Source organism: Bubalus bubalis, chromosome 19 (genome assembly GCF_019923935.1).
Source record: "Bubalus bubalis isolate 160015118507 breed Murrah chromosome 19, NDDB_SH_1, whole genome shotgun sequence".
NCBI lineage: Eukaryota > Metazoa > Chordata > Mammalia > Artiodactyla > Bovidae > Bubalus > Bubalus bubalis.
The window spans coordinates 4378079-4384460 of record NC_059175.1 but is presented as its reverse complement, the minus strand read 5'-3'; positions in this window follow the sequence as shown (position 1 = coordinate 4384460).

Here is a 6382-nt window from a genome sequence, read left to right as displayed (position 1 = left end):
GATCCCATAGACTGTGGCCTACCAGTCTCCTCCATCCGTGGGATTTTCCAGGCAAGAGTACTGGAGTGGGTTGCCATTTCCTTTTCCAGGAGATCTTCCCAACCCCGGGGTTGAATTCGGGTCTCCCACATTGTAGGGAGACGCTTCACTGTCTGAGCCGCCAGGTGAGAGTATGGAGTAAAATGACTGTCGTGGAACCTGGCATACAGTAAGAGTTCAGTGAAAATTAGATATGATTATTTCTCAGTAAAATATTTGTTTTCCTTCATTTTTTGCCAGGTTTTGACTGTTCTAGCTAAAAATCAGTGTTTGAAAAATTGGGGAAGAAAAAAGTCAGGTGTCCCCTGACTTTTACCTTGCCCCCTTCTCAGGCTCTCCCTCCTCCTGCTCCTCTTGTCCCCCCGTCCAGGGTTAAATCCAGGAGACCAGTGCTGCAAGGAGGCTCTCAGACCCTCTAGTTGACAGGAGTGGAGAAAGAGGACACCTCCTCCCAAGGGGATGCCAATTCCAGGCCAGCTCTCGAATCTGTTCCTCCTCTTCATTCTCCAGCCACTGCCTAAGTTCAGGTCTCACAGCTGCTCCACTACCTCTTGCCTCTCCCCGTCTTGTCACACTGAGCAAGACGTCCCCTGCCACAGCTCCACCACCGAGTATGACCACCACATGCTGAGAGTCATCATCGCTCCCCCAGTGCCCTCAGGATGAAGCCCAAGTCCATTAGTTACTTTCAAGGCCCTGCATGATCTGACCTCCACCTAACTGCTAATGCTGACCAAACTCCTATTTCTCCATACCTGACACATGTCAGTGATCTGTGCTACAAAACTGCTGGGTAGGAATCCTTCTTCCATTTTGTACGTGAGAGCACTGAGGCTCAGAGAGGTAAAAATGACCTCATCAGAGACCCCACAATTAGGCAGCACAGACACAAAAATTTGAATCCAAGTCTCTGGCTCCCAGCCAGCTTTTTTACCCTGAGTGAGTGGCAAAGCCTCAGCTTTTCCAGTATAACCTGCAAATAACCCTGCGAGGGTTGATTTTTGCTCACTCACAGCGTTTCTGCAGAAGTGAGTAAAAGGGTCTGAAATGGGTCAAGGAGAGGGAAAAGGTCAAAAGAGCACCCTGAAGAAAAAGAGAAAGTGCCCTCTTGGCACTTTTTTTTCTCAAGCTGAATCCTGGAGTTGGTGATGGGGTGGGGAGTCGGCTAAGCCTGGGGCAGGGAGCGGTGATGTGGCTCGTGGGAGAGGCAGGGCGGGGACAGTGAGTGAAGTAAGGACTGAGAATGACGTAGGGGGTGATGGAGGAAGTGATTATGACCAGGAAATAAGCTTTCTGAAACCACCCTAGGAAGATCGTCAAAATATTCCTGGCATCAAATGGCGTTTAAAAAATAGTAATAGTTACATTTTTAACATGTGCCACTCATTTGCCTGGCCACTCAATCCTTTCAGTGACTCTGAAAAGTGGTCATTCCTCTTACCTTTTTACAGAGTAGGAACTGAAGCTCAGACAGCTGAGAGAACCTGCTCAAGGTCTCTCAGCAAGAGAGTGAAAAAACCCAGAATACCCTACAGATCTGCCTGGTGCCCCAGCCCTCCACTGTGCCATCCTGCAGTCAAATAGATTCCCCAAAATGTGGCCAAGTACTCTGGGGGCCATAGAGATCATACATGTTCTGCTAGATGTAAAGGTTCCAACAATACCAAAGAATGTCAGAGGAAGACGGTCGTAATCCTGCCATTGGGTGGATGCGGTATTAAGACTTCTGTGTGTCTGGGCAGCCAGATCTGTGCAATTCCAGCCTGAACGTTCCCAGGTCCACTTGCAGAGCCTGCAGAGGCCTGTGTCTGGTCCTACCTGACAAGGGTAGGCCTAGTGCAGAGGAGTGACCAAGGATCTGCTTTCGAGTGTGGGGAGTGAGCCGAGCAAATGTGAGCTAGGCTGTCCTCCCACGGCTGCCCAGAGGCTGGATCTGGGATGGGAAGGGAAGGGGCAGGAGCAAGCAATGGTCAGAGGCCTCTTTCTGCTCTCTTTATCTGAACCCTGTAATGATAAGGGCAGGTCTAGATGGCAGTATAATTATTTTTTTAAAACATAAAATTAGTGTAAAGAAGGGCTTCCCTGGTGGCTCAGACAGTAAGAATTTGCCTGCAAAGGAGACCCGGGTTCAATCCCTGAGTCAGGAGGATCTCCTGGAGGAGGAAATGGCAACGCGCTCCAGTACTCTTGCCTGGAGAATCCCACGGACAGAGGAGCCTGGCAGGCTACAGTCCGTGGGGTCACAAAGAGTTGGACATGACTGAGCGGCCAACACTTTCACTTTCAGAGAAGAACTTAATTGTTCAGAAGAGTGGAAAATGGCATGCCAAGCCTTTCCAGAAGAGACCACTCTAAACAGTTTCAAGTGGGACCCCGGGACGCCAAAGGGCAGCAGGTCCCAGCCTGACCAGCAGCCCACTGTTTGCGTTGTCAAGCGCTCAGGGAGCTGAGCTTTGGTCTTGCCAAGCAGGAAATGCCAGGAAGAGCAAGAAGGGAAAGGAAGCCAAGGTGCTTGGAGAAGGAGGCTAAGAGTGGAAAGTTGGGGGTGAGGTAGAGAGAGGGGCTTTGGGAAAAGAGCAGGGTACTTATATGGAGTTTCCAGAAGCCTCCCCAAGCCCTATATCCTGTAACCCCCTTCTCTATCTCTATGGGAAACCAGAAGTAAAATCTATTATTGAGACTTCCATTTCTGGCAATACAGTGGGCCAGACTGTGTATATTCTTTATTCATATATTTCATGATAAGGAAAGTGAAAAAACAGGGATTTCCCTGGCGGTCCAGTGGCTAAGACTCCGCACTCCCAGCGCAAGGGGCGCACGTTTGATCCCTGGCCAGGGAACTAAGATCCCACATGCTGTGCAGTGTGGCCAAAAAAAGAAAGTAAAGAAAATCAAAAGCAAAATGTACACCCTTGGTAACAGTTCAGGATTGGGTTTGTGGAGGGAGGTAGTCAGGCTATGCTGAGTCTAGCCTCAGTTCAAGAGCAGGGCAGCTGCAGGGTTGGTTCCCACTGAGTAACAAGTCTGTGCAATTTCCTCCCTTTCTTCCTCTTTCTCTCTAGCCATTTCCTCCTCTCCTTTCACTATATCTATCTCTACCTATCAATTTATCATCTATTTATCATTTACTCACTTTTCCCACACAAAGTGGATTATATTCTGCTGCAAACGACTTTTTAAAAATTCAGTACCATCTTGTGGGCAGCTATGCCAGCCCATGATCGTCTTATACAAAGGCTGTCAGTTTTAGGAGCAACATTCTCTAAGGTTAGAGAGGTCTCATGTCTTCCAGAGCTTGTCTGGAAGAGATCTCATATCCTCCACCAGCTTCTGCTGCTGGCGGGCCTGCCATTCACCCATTCTATTTTCTCAGATGCCATTATTGGCTTCTCACAGTAGCCAAGCGTCCAGAGCCCCCATCTCTCTGGGCTCACAGGTGAAGAGGGCCCTTTCACATTCTCACCCTTCCTCCTGTCTCACTCAGCTTCTCTGACCAGCTCCTGCTCTTCAGATCAGCCTGCACCTCTTGGCCTGAGCCCTTGTGCTGTACTGAGCTTGGGACAGCTCGCCCCCAACATCAGCAGCTCCTCCTTCACCTTCCTGGGTCTGTGCCCCAGCGCTGCGCTCACACTGAAGTCCTCACTCTCTGCCCCAGGCGCCCTCCACTCTCCTTTCCCTGCTTTATTTCCACCCCTAGCTGACACATCGTGCCTTTTGCTTATTTGTTTACTGGCTCTCTCCCCCTCTTTCTCCCACTAGAATGCCAGCTCCATGAGTGCGTTTTTAATCTCTATTATTTTAACCACTATTATGTGCTGCTTTTTAGTCTCTATTATTCCCAGGTGGCGTTAGTGGTAAAGAACCTATCTCCCAATGCCGGAGACGTAAGAGACGCAGGTTCAACCTCTGGGTGGGGAAGATCCCCTGGAGGAGGGCATGGCAACCCACTCCAGTATTCTTGCCTGGAGAATCCCATGGGCAGAAGAGCCTGGCGGGCTACCGTCCGTAGGTCGCAAAGTATCAGACACGACTGAAACCACCTGGCGCACACACATTCCCAGAACAAGGCCAGTCGTGGCGTGTGTGCGAGCTAAGTTTCTGCAGTCATGTCTGACTCTGTGTGATCCTCCTCCATGGGGACCTTTCTGAACCAGGGATCAAACCCACATCTCTTACATTAACCTGCGTTGGCAGGCAGGTTCTTTACCACTAGTACCACCTGAGAAACCTGGTTAATCAGAGATGCTCACTAAATATTGGTTGAATTGAATCCAATATGGAAGTTGATTTCAGTGGGTGTGCTGCACCCTTGCTTGTTGCAGAGGGAAGAAGCACTTCCTTTAACCCAGCTCTGAAGACCCTTCATGAATTTGCCTTACGACCACTCGTGTCTTCACTGGCCTTTTGCTACGTGGACTTATCCTCCAGATGCCATGGTACACCCTGGTTGGCATCCAGCCCCCCAAAGCTGGATGTCCTGCATCTCTACCCTACCCTGGATAACTTCTACTGGCCTCCAGGCACAGCTGTAAATGCTCACTCCTGCAGGGGGTGTTTTCTCCCCTGGCCAGGTGATAGGACCCCTGGGCTCCTGCAATCTCCTGGGCTCCCCTCTCTGGTTCCTATCTGTCACCCTTCTCCCAGAGGCCTGCGTCTTCCTCTGCCTCCCTAGGGGCTCCCGACCCAAGTGCCTGGCACACCGAGGGGGTCGCACATGGGTACCGGGAGAGAGGGTGAAAGGCAGAGTGAAGTGGCCATTACAGGGGATGGGAGGGTGAGCAGGGGGGGACTCACCTCTGGCACCATTGGGTTGAAGGCTGCTCTAGCCCTGATCCAATCACGAAAGAAAGTCTCCACTCATGAAAGGATTGAGAAACAGATGAGCAATCAAATGCCTGAGCACGGAGTAATGATGATTAAGGAATGCTGGGAAAAGGCATCATTACATGGCTCCAAAAGCATTCGAAAGCTCTTCAGGAGAGTTCAGGAGAGTGGTTTGGGCAGGCGGGGCCGGACTCTTATCAGAAGATGCCAGACCCCTCATTCCTGCCCCGCTAGGTCACTGTGAGCTGAGAGCAGGGCTCCGTGTCATTGTTTGCACTTCACCTTAGCTCACCCTCTTTTGAAAGGCGATGACGGGCAGATCTGCAGAAGGTCCCTGTGGGTAGGTTTTAGTATTATATTAGTACTGGCCACCCCCAACTGGCAAGTGGGATCTTATTTTCCCTGACCATGGATCAAGCCAGTGTCGCCTGCATTGGAAGCGCTGAGTCTTAACCACTGGACTGCCAGAGAAGTCCTGTGGGTAGGTTTCTAAAGCGGGAGAATGTCATCTGTAAAATGGGATAACAATCACGAGACAAGATTTGTCTTATGAAGCAGTTAAAGAGATGAGATGAGATCCTGCCGACGCGATGTGGGGTACTGGGCTTGGCATATATGAATAGTAAACCCTCAACGAACACGGGAGGGCATGGTTAGAGTGTATTTTTCCTCCAGAACGGCAGCCCCCTGAAGCGGGGATGGGACGTCTGCCTCTGCAATGTTCCCAGAGCACCTTGCACACAGTGGGCACTCAGCACAGATGTCAAAGGCGGGTTACCTAACCGCCTTCCGGCAACAGGGCCAGCTCTGGGCCCCCGCGCTCGTTCCCACCGCTCTCAGTGCTGCAATCTGCCATTTCCCCAGCTGCTCTGAGCAGCTCTGACAACGCAGTGATTGCCCGGGGCACATGACTCGCAGGGTACTTTTCTAACTGCTCCCAGGGGCCGAGGAATCCCCAGGGCCTGGCTCATCAGGACAAGCCGATGACTGGGACCCAGCGTGGTCAGCCTTCTCGGTCAGCAGGCTGATCTGGAGGTTCTGTCTGGGGAAGGGACGAGCGCAGGCCCCCTGAAGCAGGAAGTGTGTCTCACCACGGCCCCTCTCGGAAGCTTACTTCCCTCCCTCCTCTGACCCCGAGCCTGCCTTCACCCTGGAAGGTGATTGGGCTCTCTGTTGGAGTCTTAGCTAACCTCTGAAGGTCAAGTTCGTGGACCATTTGTCAATACTAATGGCCAATTTTAATGGAGCACTTACTCTGTGCCAAGTCCTACACTAAATAAAAAGATTTTATTTCATTTCCTCTAAAGAGACACCCAACTGTTCTCCAAACATTCTGTCCTTTGATGCATCTGGGCCTTGGCACAGGCTGTTCCTCGGTTTGAAAGGCACTTCCTCATTTTATCTGGCCTGGTGAATACTCACTCTTCAGCACCCAGCACTCTCTGTCTCTTCCTGCTGGAAGCTTTCTTAGCTTGCCCGAGACAATAAAATCACAGCTTCCCATGGGTCTCCACAGTCA